The 19,106-nt window shown below is 36.7% G+C and overlaps 1 protein-coding gene across 17 annotated transcripts in view; it reads right to left on the bottom strand.

Moving 5' to 3' along the window:
• The window catches only part of LOC105463752 (macrophage scavenger receptor 1), a 764,939-nt gene that overhangs the window by 155,023 nt on the left and 590,810 nt on the right, over positions 1-19,106 (bottom strand). Inside the window, exon 1 of one of the 17 annotated variants that reach the window (XM_071068601.1) lies at positions 12,806-13,021. The exons of the other annotated variants lie outside the window; for them this stretch is intronic. The gene's annotated coding sequence lies outside the window, so the exon portion shown is untranslated. Of the gene's footprint in view, positions 1-12,805; positions 13,022-19,106 lie in introns of those variants that run through there. 17 annotated transcript variants of the gene reach the window in all.

The raw sequence follows: 19,106 nt of genomic DNA, 5'->3' as shown, positions 1-19,106 counted from the left end.
AGTTCTTTGTAGATTCTGGATATTAGCCCTTTGTCAGATGGGCACATCATCACTGGTCATCAGAGAAATGCAAATCAAAACCACAATGAGATACCATCTCACTCCAGTTAGAATGGAGATCATTAAAAATTCAGGAAGCAACAGGTGCTGGAGAGGATGTGGAGAAATAGGAATGCTTTTACACTGTTGGTGGGATTATAAACTAGTTCAACCATTGTGGAAGACAGTGTGGCGACTCCTCAAGGATCTAGAACTAGAAATACCATTTGACCCAAACATCTCATTACTGGGTATATACCCAAAGGATTATAAATCATGCTGCTATAAAGACACTTGCACACGTATGTTTATTGTGGAACTACTCACAATAGCAAAGACTTGGAACCAATCCAAATGTCCATCAGTGATAGACTGGATTAAGAAAATGTGGCACATATACCCCATGGATACTATGCAGCCATAAAAAAGGATGAGTTCATGTCCTTTGTAGGGACATGGATGAAGCTGGAAACCATCATTCTGAGCAAACTATCGCAAGGACAGAAAACCAAACACTGCATGTTCTCACTCACAGGTGGGAACTGAACAATGAGAACACTTAGACACAGGATAGGGAACATCACACACTGTGGCCTGTCATAGGGTGGGAGGAGTGGAGAAGAATAGCATTAGGAGATATACCTAATGTAAATGACGAGTTAATGGGTACAGCACACCAACATGGCACATGTATACATATGTAACAGACTTGTACGTTATGCACATATAACCTAAAAAAAAAAAAGGATTCAGGAAAACTAATTCTCAGAAATGATGTACACACAAATTGTCATTGCAAACTGCCAAATAAGGAATTTCCTTAGTATTATTTTAATTACTCTATTCACTGAAAAAACAATTTCCCTTAGAACAAATAGTTTTTGCATATTTGGAAAAAATACATATTTCCTGGCTGTTTAAAAAAATTATTTATTGGCCGGGCACAGCAGCTCATACCTGTAATCCCAGCACTTTGGGAGGCTGAAGCGGGTGAATCTCCTGAGGTCAGGAGTTCGAGACCAGCCTGGCCAGTGTGGTGAAACCCCATCTCCACTAAAAATACAAAAAAACTAGCCAGGTGTGGTGGCAGGCACCTGTAATCCCAGCTATTCGGGAGGCTGAGGCAGGAAAATCGCTTGTACTCGGGAGGCAGAGCTTCCAGTGAGCCGAGATTGTGCCATTGTACTCCAGCCTGGGCAAGAAGAGAGAAACTCTGTCTCAAAAAAAAGTATTTATTTATTTGTTTGTTTGTTGGCTTGTTTGTTTTGAGATGGAGTCTCACTCTGTTGCCCAGGCTGGAGTGCAGTGGTACAATTTCAGCTCTCTGCTACCATGTTGGCCAGGGTGATCTTGAACTCCTGACCTCAAGTCAACCTCCCAAAGTGCTGAGATTACAGGTGTGAGCCATAGCACCCGGTCTCTCTCTTCCTCTCTGTCTCTCTCCCTTTCTCCCTCTCCCTCTCCCCTCTCTTTCCTTTCTCTCTCTCTCTTCTCTCTCTCTCTTTCACTTTCCAGGCCTTTTCTCATTTTGCATTGGCAGCCATACAAATATGTCCTTGTACCTTTTTCAGCATAATCTAAATTTTATGTGCATACTAAGTAGCTTAACAACAACAACAAAAATGTTCCTGTGTCTCTTTAACATGTATCAGAAACATTGGAAAGGTTTGATAACAAGAGACTGATGGGCCTCATCCCCAGAGTTTCTGATATTTGGGGTGACGGCTCAAGAATTTACAATTCCAACAAATTCTCAAGAGGTGATGCAATTGGTCTGAGGACCACATTTTAAGAATCTTTTCCATAAAAAGACATTATATGACTTCTTTTGTTGGACACAGTTTAGTTCATGTGATTGATAGATTTAGCCTAAAGCCAATATCTTCTGATCATTTCTTATTTTCTTGAATACTGAGTAATGGACTTACCACAGCACAGTTCTAACTGAGTGCACCGGCAGCGTCAGGACAGCAAACTCAAATCCAGCCCAGGAAATGAAAGGCGATCATTCAGATGCAAGTGTTCATCCCACTGTGGGGAGAGGCAGTGACATGTAAGGATATGACTCAACTCCTGTCAACATATTTTGAAAACATCACTAAGGATATTCTTTATTTGGCAGTTTGCAATGACAATCTTTGCATATTCCTCCTTTCTAAGAGTTGGTTTTCATGAATCCTATGTTGATCTGACCAAGGACTGTGTTCTTTAATGGATATGACCACTGTGGCAAAAGGGAATGAAGGGAGGTAGGCACAGAACCCAAATCTCCTTTCTCAGGGAGAGGCAAAGCAAAATAAATAAACAATTATCTGGGAAAATGAACTACTGTAAGAAGCCAAACTGGATTATTTAGATTCACACTCCTATTTCCTCCCTTTAAATTTACCCTATTAGATTTAAATAGCAGTTTTACTCACCAAGCAAAACAAATGAACAAAAAATCCAAATAATTTTAAAAAACTGAGATGACAATAAAACTTAGCAAAATTCACTTTAAAACTATAGTTGAATGATTTATAATCCTTTGGGATTATAAATGCGATTGCTGGGTCAAATGATATTTCTGGTTCTAAATCCTTGAGGAACCGCCACACTATCTTTCACAATGATTGAACTAATTTACACTCCCACCGACAGTGTAAAAGCGTTCCTATTTTTCCATATCCTCTCCAGCATCTGTTGTTTCCTGACTTTTTCATGATCGCCATTCTTGGAACCAATCCAAATGCCCATCAATGATAGACTGGATAAAGAAAATGTGGCACATATACACCATGGAATACTATGCAACCATAAAAATGACTGAGTTCATGTCCTTTGCAGGGACATGCATGAAGCTGGAAACCATAATTCTCAGCAAACTAACACAGGAACAGAAAACAAAACATCACATGTTCTCACTCATAAGTGGGAGCTGAACAATGAGAACACATAGACCCAGGGAGGGGAACATCACACACTAGGGCCTGTCAGCAGTTGGGAGGCAAAGGGATGGATAGCATTAAGAGAAACACCTAATGTAAATGATGGGTTGATGGGTGCAGCAAACCACCATGGCATGTGTATACCTATGTAACAAACCTGCACATTCTGCACATGTATCCCAGAACTTAAAATATAATTTTAAAAAAGTTGAAGAAAGAAAACCCTATAGTTTAAGGCAATTGGAACTATGTACTAATGCTTTTTAACTTTGAACTCAGTTTGTAAGAGATGGATTCGCAAAAATTGTGTTCATGTATACCTGGTATGTACAGACATGTGTCACTTAAGGACAAAGATACATTCTGAGAAATGCATTGCTAGTCAATTTCATTGCTGTATGAACATCATAGAGTGCACAAACCTAGATGGTCTGGCCTATTGCTCCTAGGTTACACACCTATACAGCATGTTATACTGTGCTGAATCCTGTAGGCAGGTTGGAACACGATGGGAAGTATGTGTGTTTCTAACATATCTACACGTAGAGAAATGCACTCAAAATATGGTATAAAAGATACAAAGTTGTGCACCTGTACAGGGCAATTAGGATAAATGAAACTTGCAGGACTGGAAGGTGCTTTGGGTGAGTGAGTGGTGAGTGAATGTGAAACACTGTAGACTTTATAAACATTGCACACTTCAGCTACACTAAATGTATAAACAATTTTATTTCCTCAATAATAAATTAGCCCTAGTTTACAGTACCGTTTATACTTTACACACTTTTTTAAAACAACTTTTTGACTCTTTTGTAATAACACTTAGCTTAAACCATAAATTGTATAGCTGTACACAAATAGTTTCTTTCTAAACTGCTTTATCCTATAAGCTATTTTAACCTTTATTTTTTTAATGTTTCTACTTCTTTAACTTTTTTTGTTGATAACTAAGACACAAACACACACATTAGCCTAGGCCTGCACAGGGTCAGGCTCGTCAATGGCACTGTCTTTCCCTCCATATCTTCTCCCACTGAAAGATCTTCAGAAACAATAACAGGCATGGAGCTGTCATTTCCTATGATATCAATGTGTTCTTCCAGAAGACCTCCTAAACGACCTGCCTGAGGCTGTTTTACTGTTGAATCTTTTTTTTATAAGTAGGAAGAGTACACACATAAAATAATGATTAAAAAGTGTAATGTGGTAAATACATAAACCATCAACATTTATTATCAAGTATTACATACTTACGTATCTGTAGGTGCTATACTTTTAAATGACTGGCAGAGCAGTAGGCTTGTTTACATCAGCATCACCACAAATACGTGAGTAATGCAATGTGCTATTCCCTTAGAACAGCTGTGAGGTCAATAGGTGATAGAATTTTTCAACTCCATTATAATCTTATGAGGCCACCATCATATATATGGTCCTGTGTTGACTGAAACATTATTACTTAGTGCGTGTCTATAACCAGAAATGGTTTCCTTTTAGGCTACCTACTGGCCCCTTCTCCACATGTTTGATTATGGCTTTGATCCTCGCATTTGAGATATTCTGGCTCCGTTTTTACTGAAATGCAAAAGAAACATCTCAGATTATTCTATCTACCAGGTAATAACGTTTGTGAAAAAAGCTGAAGCCTTAGGATCTGATAAATATCTTTACACTGTGAACTCTGAATGAGTAGGGACCATGTCTGATTTTGTACACATTATGCCACTAGAGCCTAAAGCAACCCGGAACATAGAATATACTGAATATTGAATATACTGAATAAATACAACATACTGAATAAATACAATATATAAATATATGAATAACTGTATAAATATTCATTACATATACATTTATAACATATACATATTTATATATAAATTATACAATATATAATTTATATTATATGTTAATATACAATATATTATATAATTGACAAATATATAATACATAAATGTCATAAAATATATGCTATAGTAAATATATTATTATATTAATATAACATATATTATATATTTGCCATTATATTATATACAATACTATATATTTGCCAATTATATATTATATAATATAAATATATAATATGTATAATTATATGTAATTTATATTATGTTAATATAGTATATATTATATAATGGGCAAATATATTATATATATTTTATATATCATATAATTGGCAACATATCATATAATATATTTATATTATTATATAATATATATTTAATATAATAACATAATTATTATATATTTTTTATATATATATATAAGGCACAGGCATAGTACAAAAGGGAGTGATTACCTCTTTTGGGGAAGTGGGTAATCAAGGTAGGAATACAGAAAAGATGACAATGAATCAGGGTTTTGAAAATGAGCAGAATCTGGGGTACGGTCATTCCAGGATGGAAAATATCATGTTAAAAAGCATTAAGGTATGAACAACATGGAACTGCAAGCAGTTTTAATTTTTCATAAAGACATCATTTAGTTTTCTCCTTTACATATTTATTTCTAATATGCCTTACCTAGGTTAAGAGAAAACAAAGATTTAAAAAGCCAAGTGTCCCTTTTATTATACTTTCTTTTCACATAACCTTTTCAGCCTAGATTCAGGTAACTTCCTGTCTCTCCCATGAAAGGAGAGGGGTAGTGCACATCACAATAGACAAAAAAGGCTTTCAGGAAATAAAGTGTTTTAATTTGATCTATTACATCTGTTCAATTTTCTTGAGTACCTTGGAAAGTGGGAAAAAGACAAAAGGAGAAAAAAATGGTATTTTAAACAACCAGACTATAATAACCTTGGTTAGGTTGGTAGTACACTCTTTATTCTTTTTCTCCAAACAGGTACAAAGGAGGTTCAAAAAGAAGAGGCTGGAGAGGCAAGTACCTGGTAGCATCTGACTCATCAATCTCTTCCTTTATTTTTCTGATCACATAAATTGATCTGGCTTTCACGACCTACCCAAAATATAACACTGAATCACTATCTATACAAATGAAGTTTTTTAAAAAAAGTATTCTTTGCTTTGGCAGTAGTGACCTGGATTAATATTATTAGTGACACAATATATATTGTTTATTAAACATTTTGCTTTTCTCCCTTTCACTTTGAACTAGAGATGAAGCTTGATTTTGTTTTTCTTTAAGTCTCTAACCTTTGGTTTATCTTTTTTTTTTAGCATATAGAGGTGATAATAAACATTTTGTGGACTACTGTATTTTAAACTGTGGTTAACCTGGGAAGATTTATTTAAACTCTGAAAAAGGAAAACTCTCTAGTACATGTCTATGAGTGGTTTAGACTAACTGACAATATTTGGTCTATAAAATGTCCCTGACAAGTGTGGTGGACCAGAAGGGAGGTGCGCACTAAAGCATACTCGGCGGAATGAGGAATGAACAATATTCCCTATCGCTACATTTGTGCACCATGGGAAGTCTGTTTGCTTTCTGGGGCCAGCGTTCAAAAGCGATTGGTTTATCATGAACTGCATGAAATGTTGGTATATATGTTTTCCAGAAAAAAAAAAGATCATGTTCGTCAGAGATAATGCAGTCATAGGATTTGTGGCATTTTCTGATGTTACTGCCTTTTTTCTTAGTCTGCACAGTCTCTCCAAGAATCTCATCTGCTTCCATGGCTTGAACTACTGCCTGTGTGCTGATCGAGCGAATAGAGCCAACATAGATCTCAGTCTCAGAATCAGCTTTTGTTTTACATAATACAACCAGCTACAAGGTGGATTTTCTATAGCAGCCTACCTTTTATTTTTCCAGGATTTTCATTGTGGGTATATCATCCATTTACATCATCTATTTATTATCATACCCACGTATTATTATTATTTACTTACTATGTAGTGGAGAATACATGATACAGTTAGGCATATGCCAGCAAAGCACAGTCACTCAAATCTGAAGCCAGAGCTTCTTTTCTAGACCACTCTCATGTATAAGACCCATATCTGATTGCACAAAAACTCCTGATTTCCTTGGATCCATTCCTTCCATTCTATTCCAATTTTTGGACTTCAGCTTATTTTTATCTACCCCAGCCAGGCATCTTGGGTAGCAGCAATGGTGCAGACAATTAGGAGGAAAATCCCAGGGCATTAAAAGAGAGGACAAATTAATAGCATCTAAACCATAGCACTTTAACAAAGAATAGGAGGAAAAAATCAAAAAGTAGAAGATACCTTTTTTTCAGGAAAAAAACACCAGAGACATAAATTTGAAAAACATGATATTCAATGGGTGAGTAGAGGAAGAAGACTCAGTACAAAAGACAAGGAAGAACTTTTTGACACTGCAGGAGAAAAACAAGAAGCAGTCAGGGTCATGGAAAAGAACAAAGAAGTTGGTGTCCTGCAAGAAATCCATAACCTGCCACATAGAATTTAAGTTGTTTTTTCTTGTGTGGTAGAAGCAGAAATAAAACCTTGCAAGATTGGCAGCGGTAAATGTATAAAAATGAAAGTCCCTGAATGCATAAATTAAAGTTGTTCATGCTCATGGTTTTCTGTTGAGAAGAGAGATACTGATGATTGCACTGAGATAGCACATCCAGGGGAGTTTTATTTATTTCTGGATATTCCTCCTCTTCTCCCCAGTATCTCAATAGCAGAGTGAGCGAGGGCCCAGTTTCTGTTCTGTTTTCTCTCCTTCTATTTTCACTCCCTTGGTGATCTCACTGGCCTCACTGCTTTAAATATAATCTGGAAGACTGATGACTCTTAGATCTTTATCTCTTGCCCATACCTCGCCTCTCAATTCCAGACCCATATATGCCGCTGCCTCAGAACATCTCTGCTTAGAATTCTAATATGGTCCAAACCTAGAGGTCTTCCTTGTTCCTCGCCTTTTCTCATCCACTACTTCCCATCTCTCATCCGATCCTGTTGCTTTGTTTTCAAATACTATGCAGAAACCGAGGGCTTCTTGTCACTTCCTTGCTAGCATCCTGTCCAAGCCCCATCATCCTTTTCGCCTTGACAATTTGTTTTTTTTTTTTTTTTTGAGACAAGGTCTTGCTCTCGTGCCCAGGCTGCAGTGCAGCCACGTGATCACATCACTGCAACCTTGACCTTCTGGGTTCAAGCGATTCTTCCGCCTCAGCCTCCTGAGTAGCTGGGTCTACAGGTGCATGGCACCATGCTCAGTTACCTGTTTATTTTTTTTCTAGAGATGCAGTCTTGCTATGTTGCCTAGGCTGATCTCAAACTCTTTAGCCTCAAGCAATCTTCCCACCTCAGCCTCCCAAATTTCTGGGATTATAGGCATGAGCTATTGAGCGTTGATGTTAATAGCACCCTGACTTTCATTCTTATACTCTTGAATTAATTCTCCACACAGTTTCCAAAAGAATCCTCTTAAAAAGTAAGGCAGGTTGAGTCACTCCCATGCTAAAAGCCCCTGAATGCCTTCTTGTCTCACTCAGGCCTTCACTAAAGTCTGACTCAATAAAACAGACCACCTGTAATCCCTGCACTTTGGGAGGCCAAGGTGGGTGGATCACCTGAAGTCAGGAGTTTGAGACCATCCTGGCCAACATGATGAAACCCCGTCTCTACTAAAAATACAAAAAATTAGCTGAGTGTGGTGGTGGGCACCTGTAATACCAGCCACTCAAGAGGCTGAGACAGAAGAATCGCTTGAACCTTGGAGGCAGAGGTAGCAGTGAGCCAACATCAGGCCACTGCATTCCAGCCTGGGCAACAAGAATAAAACTCTGTCTCAAAAAAAAAAAAAAAAAAAAAAAAAGAAAGAAGAAAGAAGAAAGAAAAAGCAAGTAAGGAAGCAGACTGTTCCTGAACATCCAGTTTCAACCTACAACCCCTTGGGGCCTTGTCTTCCCCATCCTGGCTTCATTTTCTTTCCCCTAAAACATATTTTCCTTATTTGTCTTATCTATCATGTGTCTTCTCTCATCCAAGCCAAATCCATGATATGGAGTTTTGATCTCTTTGGTTCAGGAATCAGAGAGTTCCTGAAGGTGCTCATTACATACATAATGCAGTATTTAAAATTACATTAATAAATGAAATGAAAGGCAGGATCTTTTTCAAGATGACTGGATTTTCTATCTTGGGTTATGCCTCAAGAAAACTTTGTGGTTCACTAAAGTGGGAATTTTAAAAATTCTTCTGTTACACATTGGAAAATAAAATATTTCCCTCTGCACTGCATGTAACTAGCAAACTGAAACAAAAACTATTACCCTCAGTGAAGCCACTTTGCTTCAAAAGCATTTATTATTAAAATTACCAGATTATTTCAGCTCCTTACTCTGGCTATAATCATTGTAATTTTTTAGTAACGTGAACATACATACATGCATGAGCCTTCATTAGCAGGCAGTGAACGACTCACACTGTCCAAGTGTGCCTTTTAATATCAGTTCCAAAGTTAGGAAAAACAGTAGCTTCACATAAAGTGACTTTTCCTATTAAATGTCAATGTACTGATAAAGGATTGTGAAATCCTTTGCGTTTGTGTAATCTATTAAAAGCACGTGCTCACGAGAAGTGAAACACGTTTCTGTAATATCAGCTTTTTATCAAGTGGATGAAAAGTTTACAGGAAATTCATAATGAAAGAATTTCAAGGTTAATTTGTTTGGAACCATACACTTACTTTTTCTTGTTTTTCTTATAAAACATTATCATAATATTATAGATATGTCAGGATAAAATTTCTGTCACCTCATCACCCTAATAAAGCAAAAAAAACCCTTAATTTTTTAAATGAAACTGAAGTCCTTGGATATATGTACACATGTAACATAGTTCATGTTGTCATGCAAATATCATTTGGTATTATGCATTTTCCTTAAAATCATCACATTATTTTAATATTTCAAATGAATTTTTCAAACTTGAAATTTTTTTTATTATTCTTTAAGTTCTGGGATACACATGCAGATTGTGCAGGTTTGCTACACTGGTATACATGTGCCATGGTGGTTTGCTGCACCCATCAGCCCATCATCCAGGTTTTAAGCCCCGCATGCATTCGGTATTTGTCTTAATGCTATCTCTCCCCTTGCCTCCCACCCACTAACAGGCCCCGGTGTGTGATGTTCCCCTCCCTGTGTCCATGTGTTCTCATTGTTCAACTCTCACTTATGAGTGAGAACATGCAGTGTTTGTTTTTCTGTTCCTGTGTTAGTTTGCTGAGAATGATGGTTTCCGGCTTCATCCATGTCCCTGCAAAGAACATGAGCTCATCCTTTTTTATGGCTGCATAGTATTCCATGATGTATATGTGCCACATTTTCTTTATTCAGTCTATCACTGAGGGACATTTGGGCTGGTTCCAAGTCTTTGCTACATAGTAATTCAACATATATATATGTGTGTGTGTGTGTGTATATATATGTGTGTGTGTATATATATAATCTTATTTATATAGTCATTTTTCTAAAATATAATTTTTTTCTTTTAAACTTTTTTTTCCTTTTGTCAGGTGGCAATGCTTCACTGATACAAATAATGATGTTATAAATATTTCCTTTTTTTTTTTTCAGATGGATTCTTGCTTTGTCACCCAGACTAGAGTTTAATGGTGCGATCTCAGCCCAATGAAACCCCTGTCTCCTGGGTTCAAGCGGTTGTCCTGCCTCAGCCTCCCAAGTAGCTGGGATTATAGGCATTTGCCACCATGCCCAGCTGATTTTTGTATTTTTCACCATGTTCATCAGGTGATCCACCCGCCTCGGCCTCCAAAAGTGCTGGGATTACAGGCGTGAGCCACCACACCTGGTCATTATTTTCATAATTTAGCTTTCTTCTTTTAAAACATTTCTTTAGGATAATTCACCATATGTGAAATTCAAAGGTGAAAGGAAAACTATTTTGAACTTCTTGGGCTCTACTGTCTCAGTGATCTTTAAAAAGATTGCATAAATTTATAAATATTCCAGACTTATATACGAATATGGCAGTTTCAAGCAAAATTCACTACCATTGAATAATAAAGCTTATTTTAGAATCATTTAGATTTTGATAAGAGTTAAATAATACTAAAAGTGGTTTTCATTTTTATTTTTTATTATTAATGTTAAGAGAGAGACTTCACTGTAATTGTTTGTCATATATTTTTCTTCTTGGGTTATTATCTATTCATATTCACTGCTTACACATCCCCACAGGTTGCTTTTAGCTGTGTATGTGAATAAGTTCTTTATATTTAATACATATTTACCATCTGTCTTTTCATACTTGACATGTATTCATTTTTCCAAGATTTTTCCCTATTTAGTTTTTTCATCATATTCTTAAGGTCAACTTTATCTTCAAGATTTGGAGTAAATAATAACCTTGTGATCCTCTTTATAATATAAAATAAAAACTTTGAGTTTTGTAACAGCAGTTGAATGTGTATATAACATGGAAATTAAGTTAAGATTATTTGTGAAACTAACAGTTTTATGCTTAAGGAACAGCTTAAGGAACCTGTCTGTAAGAAGGATTTTAGTAAGAAATGGAAATATTTATATTGCGCCTGAGGTCACTGATATTCATCCTTGGTAGCAAAGAAGAAAGAGCGCCAACTTTTGAATCTGAAATCTAGATTTGAGTATTGACTGTGACATCATTTAGCTGTGTGACCTTAGGCAAATATTTTAACTTATTTGAACTGAAGTTTCTTTAGATATGTAAAATATGATCACAATATAAGTTTAAAGAATTATTGTGAGCATTAAAAATAATTTTTGTAAATTGCCTGATACACAAAAAACCATCAATATATGAATCACTGTTATTTTAAAATGCTGTTTTTAAAAAAATATGAGCTTTTCTTATTTTGTTCTCACAGTGTGTTCATGAGGTACACAGCAGTATTTTCTCCATTTTACAGGGTAGGGAACTAAGACCTGAAATGTGTAAGTAACTAGTCAATGTTATGCGGCTAGGGAGCGGGGGAGCTGGCATTTAAACACAGGCAGTCTACTCCCAGAAGATCAGCTCTTATCCACTGCAAAAAACTGCTAATCACTGCATGAAACATTCATAATCTCAGTTCTATGGTTTTTCTATAACTATATTTACCTGGTCAATGCAAACGCCAACCTCCCATTGTATGCTGTGTGAATCTTACTTATTCTTCAAGATTAATAGGATTTCTAGCATCTCCATGAAGATTTATTTCTGATAGACTTTTTTCCCATAGAAGTAATTTTGGCCTCGCCTATATTTTCATAGTAATTATCTATAGCTCTTTCATATTACTTAAGGTGCTCAAATTACATTATGCCTAGTTGGGGATGTTTTAAATCATTAAGATTCCCAAACACAAAAAGAACTATATTTTATTTTTTGTATCCTTTCCCCACATCTAGTTCAATGAAGTGCATATAGTAGATACCCAGCCAATATTTGCTATATAATCAAGGAAAGATAATAAAAGGCATTAAATTAAAGCCAAACATGTTCCATGAAAAGTTATGAAAGGAGAATACCTGAAATATATCAAATTATACTTTGAATAAAGTCAATATTTTAAACAAAATATGCTTAATTATATGAAAAAAAAAAAACCACCTTGCCAGTTCAAACTACAAAGCATTTAGTATATTTCATGTGTATTTGTGAACACATATGTTTTTCACTCACGGAAAATTTAGCAGAAATCTCTATTTTTTGATTATCTCAAAAAAAACACAAATTACTGCTGATAGAATAGAGCATTCTACTAGAAATCATTCATCATATATATATACACACACGCACACAGAAACATATCATATATCACACACACACATACACACATAGAGCAGACACATAACAATCAATAGAAACAATTCTGGAATAAAACATTAAAATAAGCCTTTTTTTTACCTTTGGTCCTAAAGAAAGCAGCACTGATTTATCCACTTTTCTCTCTTTACAACTGAAACCTAAAATCTTTATCTCGTAGTATTTCAGCATCTGGTACATGAAGAAAGGAAATGACACATTCGTGTGTTGAAAATCTTTGTTAATGTGTTTCAATAGCACTCTCATCAATGCACAGGTTTGCAAAATCTAAATTTGTCAGATAACTCACTCTTCACCCCATTTAGGCCGCTTAAAAAAAAAAAAAAAAAAGAGAAGTGAAAAGAAAAGGAAACAAGGGTTGTTGAAACAAGCACATAATGTATGGCAGATTGAGCTTTCTTTCTTTTTTTTTTTTTTTTTTTTTGGAGACGGAATCTTGCTCTGTCGCCAGGCTGGAGTGCAGTGGCTCGATCTCGGCTCAATGCAACCTCCACCTCCCGGGTTCTACAGGCGTGTGCCACCACGCACAGCTAATTTTTTGTATTTTAGTAGAGATGGGGTTTAGCCATGTTGGTCAGGATGGTCTTGATCCTCTTATCTCGTGATCTACCCGCCTCAGCCTCCCAAAGTGCTAGGATTACAGGCGTGAGTCACTGCGCCCGGCCTGATCTTTCCTTTTTTATAAGTAATCCATGCCTTCTAAAACATTCATTAATTCTCATGATCTCCCCTTTCATGTTACTATAATGTTGAGTAAAGACTCCATCTTTGGCCGGGTGTGGTGGCTCACGCCTGTAATCCCAGCACTTTGGGTGGCCGACATGGCTGGATCACTGGAGGTTAGGAGTTCTAGACCAGCCTGGCCAACATACTGAAACCCATCTCTACTAAAAATACAAAAATTAGCCAGGCATGGTGGCATGCTCCTGTAATCCCAGCTACTCAGGAGGCTGAGGGCGAAGAATTGCTTGAACCCAGGAGGTGGAGGTTGCAGTGAACAGAGATCACACCACTGCACGCCAGCCTGGGCAACAGAGTGAGTGAGACTCCATCTCAAAAAAAACAAAAAAACAAAAACAAAAACAAAAAGAAGAGTCCATGTTTAGTGATTTGGGTTTTATTCTTAAATCCTTTTTCCTGTACCTTTATCCCTAGTCTCAAACACAAAACACATGAAGAAAGAATATGATGTCTTTCTAAGTACAAGTAATAACCTAAAAACACTCACTTCTGTTCTCTCTATAATGATAACAGGATTAATTTTTAAAGCACCAGACAAGTTGTTAATTTCCAGTAGTATAGCAGAGGGAAGGAATCTCAGGCATGGGATCAGATGAAAGGGATGTTCTTTCCCTTCTGCCACCCATCAGGGTTTTATACAATTCAACTCAGTTATTGACTCACATTCAAGAACTTCAAGTATGACTCAGGTAAAAACGTCCAACACTATATTAATGAGTTAACTTTTACAACTGATAACTTCTGGGAGAAGGTGTTTAGTTTATATTCCATAGCCACTTCTTTGTTTCCAAACAGGAGAAATCATGCTTCCTACCAAAAGATGTCCCAAATTGCCGTGCCCATGGGCACCATCCTTCAGAAGACAATATGTCTGAAAGCAAGCATGCAGGAACAGGGCATGGCCTTTGAGAGATGCAAAGTAACAGTATTCTTCAGTCATTCTTAAGGTAACCACTAAAAGGCTAATAGTAGTAGTAAGACAGGCATCAAAGCAAGCTGCATAATTTCTAACCAGGCAGCTTTAAGACAAGAAGTGGGATCACAATTTGATCCAGCCTGGAGCAGCGTAAATGCTATTGGCTATTCCTCATCAAATTGTTACTGACACGAAACTGGAGACTACAAAACTCACACTCTTTCCTTTATCATTATTTGTATATGCTTCTTATCTTAAAATACAGTCCTTTTGGGTTTTTATTTTTTTGACAAAATCTGAAGTTTAAAATGTAGACATCCCTGACAATACTACATGATTAGAAAAGTCAGACTCTGGGAATAGCAAGCGAAGACACCAACTTTCCAGAATTCTATCCTAATGAGGTTTCTTTCTGTCAGTGTGCTTTATTTCTAATATGTCTCTGTAATATTGTTTGGTATATATCCACAATGCTAATCACTTCCCTACGTGATGATTTCCACACTCTTCAGACAATCTAATTTTTCATTAAAAATTTTCCCTTTCCATATGTCTAAATAGGTACTATATATTTTTATATAGTTTTATATATAACAATTATAGATTATATAACACAATATTATCTATTAGGTCTTACTCTGTGTAAAAACACCTTTAGCAGGGAACCATGTAAGAAATATTCAGTTCAAGCCAATGATTGATTGAGAACAGAGGTAATGTATAAGGGGTTGGGACTTTGCATTCGTTCTTTCATTTGACTTCACAGCAACTTTGTCATATCACTTCCCTAATTGAGAAGTTAACGTTTAGAGATGTTAAGTTTCTCGAGATCATAGAGTTATGAGTCATCAGAGCTGGTATTTAAACCCAGTCTGATTATAAAATTTGGCAAAATATAGTTTTTTCTTAATCTGAAGTAGTATATGTATTATTAGGGGACTATAAAATCTCCATAAAAACTGGTATACAGAAAACAAACCCAAATATGGGCAAATTCCAGATCATGCGGATAGTTACTTTATTAATAATTATTGTGATGGATCCCAATTACTGCATTTTTGTTGCTTATGGATATATGTGTCTAGAATGAGGTATATGTAAGATTATGTCCAGTGACCAAATAGAGGTTCATAATCAAATAGACAAATGGCTCGAAAGAATTGATTCAGATGTCCTAGGGCTCATTGTGGTAGAGGTATACTGAACTCAAAAGAAGATTTAACATTTTATACTCATTAAGAGGTTTTTTTTGTTTTTTGGTTTTTTTTTTTGAGATGGAGTCTTGCTTTGTCACCAAACTGTAGTGCAGTGGCGGATCTCGGCTCACTACAACCTCCGCCTCCAGGGTTCAAGTGATTCTCCTGCCTCAGCCTCCCAAGTAGCTGGGACTACAGGTGCATGCCACCAAACCCAGCTAATTCTTGCATTTTTACTAGAGATGGAGTTTCACCATGTTTGCTAGGATGATCTCGATCTCTTGACCTTGTGATCCACCTGCCTTGGCCTCCCAAAGTGCTGGGATTATAGGCATGAGCCAACGCACCTGGCTAAGAGGTATTTTTGTATGTCTAAAGTTACAACAGGTTGTTAATCATAATATATAGTTAATATATTGTTACTTATTTATTGTATGATATACATATGATAAAGTTTCAGAGATAAAATTTTTCATGTTCTTAATTCAAAGCAATAATAAAGATTTTAATAATGCTGCAATGGACACATATTGCTTTGGGATTATAAAGCATTTACAGAATTATCAAAACATACTTTATTAAAATTGACATTGAAAAATTGCATATTGGCAGAGCTTTTTGTTTGATAATCACAAGTAGAAAACTGTGAAGTTACCAGTAACATTTTTTATAGCCTTATTAAACAGAACTTTCCTATATGAGAATTATTGAAGTCAAAAAACAGAAACAGACCAAGGATAATATCAGAATTAAATAGTATCTTCCTTCTATTAAACATATAATAATATTTTGGCTCACCCACACAGTCTTAAATTGGTGGTGTTAGTTAAAATTTTAATATTTTGGTGAGATTTTAAAATTTAACATATGCATTATATTTCAAAAACTTGGTTAAGAACTGTAGGCTCATGGTGTTTAGGTCTAAATTTGTATTTCTCTATTTTAACATAAAATTATAATAAAATAATATATCAACACTTAATAAGGTGCAGAGATCAATATATTTATTTCCTTTTGAGAAACATTGCACAATGCCGTACTGTCTATTTTTTAAAGAAAGTGCGTGGAAGACCTCTAGTTCCAGCTTCAACATCTAAAGAGCTTGGAAGTCATCACTCATATCTCGACACCACGAAAACGGGTGGAGAAACTAAAAATCAATGACGTCTTGGACCCATCAGAGACTGAGGTCTCAAGGAAACCACTGGCCTGAAACCGGGAGAGAGAGGAGATTACAGAGCATCACAGCAGAGATCAGATCACCTGCAGCAGATGCCGGTGGAACCACAAACTGGCAGGAACACCTAAGCAGACATTTGGCAAGAGGCCGAGTATGGACCAGTGTGAGCACTGGAGCCTCCTGCAGGCTGCAGTCTTACAGGAGCCCCTGAACACTTACAGGCTTTACTTCCCGGAATACCACCTGCTTCTCACAGTATATACCAAAAAACATCACCTGATGTCCCTGGCAGAGAGAGGGGAAATCTAATGATTTTAAAATATACATAGAGCATTTCCTGTAACAAAGGCCTACTCCCCAGGGAAAAGAGTTTATCAGAGCGTTATCTTAGCTAGGCAGCTGAAGGGCAACCATTCAGCTCTCACTCCCTCTAGTCTTCCAGTTCCAGTTCGACTTGACGGAGAAAAAGGGAAAAAAAAAAAGGTTTAGAAATGCTCATGTAGGTCATAGTCCAGGGACAAGGGCCCACTAAAAGACTGAGATTTAATCATAAGACTGTAGAACGCTTCCCCCTACCCCCACATCTCACCCCTCCGTCAACAGAGCTCCAGTGTGATAACAGTGGATGACAGCTGAAAGAGATGCAAGGATTTTTTTGAAAGGGAAGTTTGTAGGGGAACCTAAATACAGTAGAGGCAACAAAGAGACCCTACAGGTAATTTCAGCTTCTGACAGCTGCATCTACAGGCAATGTTAGACGCAACCTAGTTCCTAGCTAGATTAATATACAACCTCACACTAAAAGGCAAGTAAGCATATCTAAGACCCTAAAAGTCACACTGTCCTTAGAGAGTTAGGGAAGTAGAATGGATAACATATGCCCAAAATACGAATGACTAATTTCCTTGCAAGATCAGCTGTCTCCTGCAAGCAACATTTGACAATTCACCCTTTCCTCGTGATGATGTCTTAACTAAGAAGACACAAAAATGCAAGGAAACAAAAGTGAATATGAGATCACTTTTATGTGCTATTTTAAGAACAGTAATGCACACTGCGCTGTGTTTAGGGAAGTATGGCTTCAGAATTTTAGGAAAGATCCATGTCGTTTAAATGAGTTTCAAAGTTGTAAAAGTGTCAATTAATTTAAGCCAGAGCAAAATGCATTAAGCAAATTCTTACCCAGAAGTCTGTGAAATCATGATGGAGTGTCAGCCTAGGTGCCCAAATGAGAGAACAGAATTTATGCTGTAGCCAAAAGGATTATTGCAAGGTGGATACCATTGACTTTATAGCAATTTCACATGCTCCATTGTCTTTTATTCTCATAGCAAATCCACTTCATTTTGCAATGAGAAAATTTAAAGACTCTTCAATAAATTATCTAGGGTTACGGGGCTAGCGACAGAGAATGAACTAGAATGTATGTTCTGTGATGTTCTAAGCCACATGGCTCACGTTGCCTTCATAAACATACATAATTGCTTATTCTACACATCTTCAGTTCCCCTCAAAATATCTCCATAAACTACTGCTTTAAGCTCCAGGATGGCCTTTGTGAAAGGGAAATAGGAACTCAGGAACCCAATTAATTTTGGCAAAAGAAAAAAGCAATTAAGTTGAAAGCTGAATCATGCAAGAAACTGCCGTTCATTTTGTTCCTAAGCAGATAGCTAGAGATAAAAGGTAAAATACCTCCACAGGTAGCTATTTTATGTTCACCTTATCTTATGCAAACTATAGATTTACTGAGCAAGACAGAAATATATATGATTGATTATTCCCCTACCTGCTCCATTTCTCTTGCAAGATGTGGATTGCCATACCCTCCCTCTTTCTCCTCCAGCCAGCTTTTCCCCTTTAAATATGGAAGTTCTCAAAATCAACTATGGAGAAAGTCACAGACTAGATGGTTTCTGTGACTCTGTGTTCTTTTTTTCCAGGAATGTCCTTAACCTTGGCAAAATAAACATCTAAATTAATTGAGACCAGTTTCTGATACTTTTTGGTTTGCACCTCCAAAGCTCAAACCTGTCATTTGCTGTTTGTCTTCCTGCGATCCGAGAATACATGTGTTTTTCTCTTTTGCTCCCCAGATCACTTGGGAGAACCACTCATTGGCAAATTCTAACCTGGTGATGAGAACCGTAAAAATGATTGATAGGGACACTCCACTCAAATGCCTGCACTGAGAGGTGTCACCAAACCTGTTTTGTTTTCTATTATCTACTCTTCAAAAAGCAATCATCAAACTTGAACATGGCTTCCAGCAGCTCAAGGCCATATGTCTGGGACCACCCAACCCCCTTTTGAGTTCCTGCCTAGGATAGCTCAGGACTGTCACTGAAT

The sequence above is a fragment of the Macaca nemestrina genome, chromosome 8 (genome assembly GCF_043159975.1).
Source record: "Macaca nemestrina isolate mMacNem1 chromosome 8, mMacNem.hap1, whole genome shotgun sequence".
In the NCBI taxonomy this organism is placed as follows: domain Eukaryota; kingdom Metazoa; phylum Chordata; class Mammalia; order Primates; family Cercopithecidae; genus Macaca; species Macaca nemestrina.
This window is presented reverse-complemented; position numbering and strand designations above follow the sequence as displayed.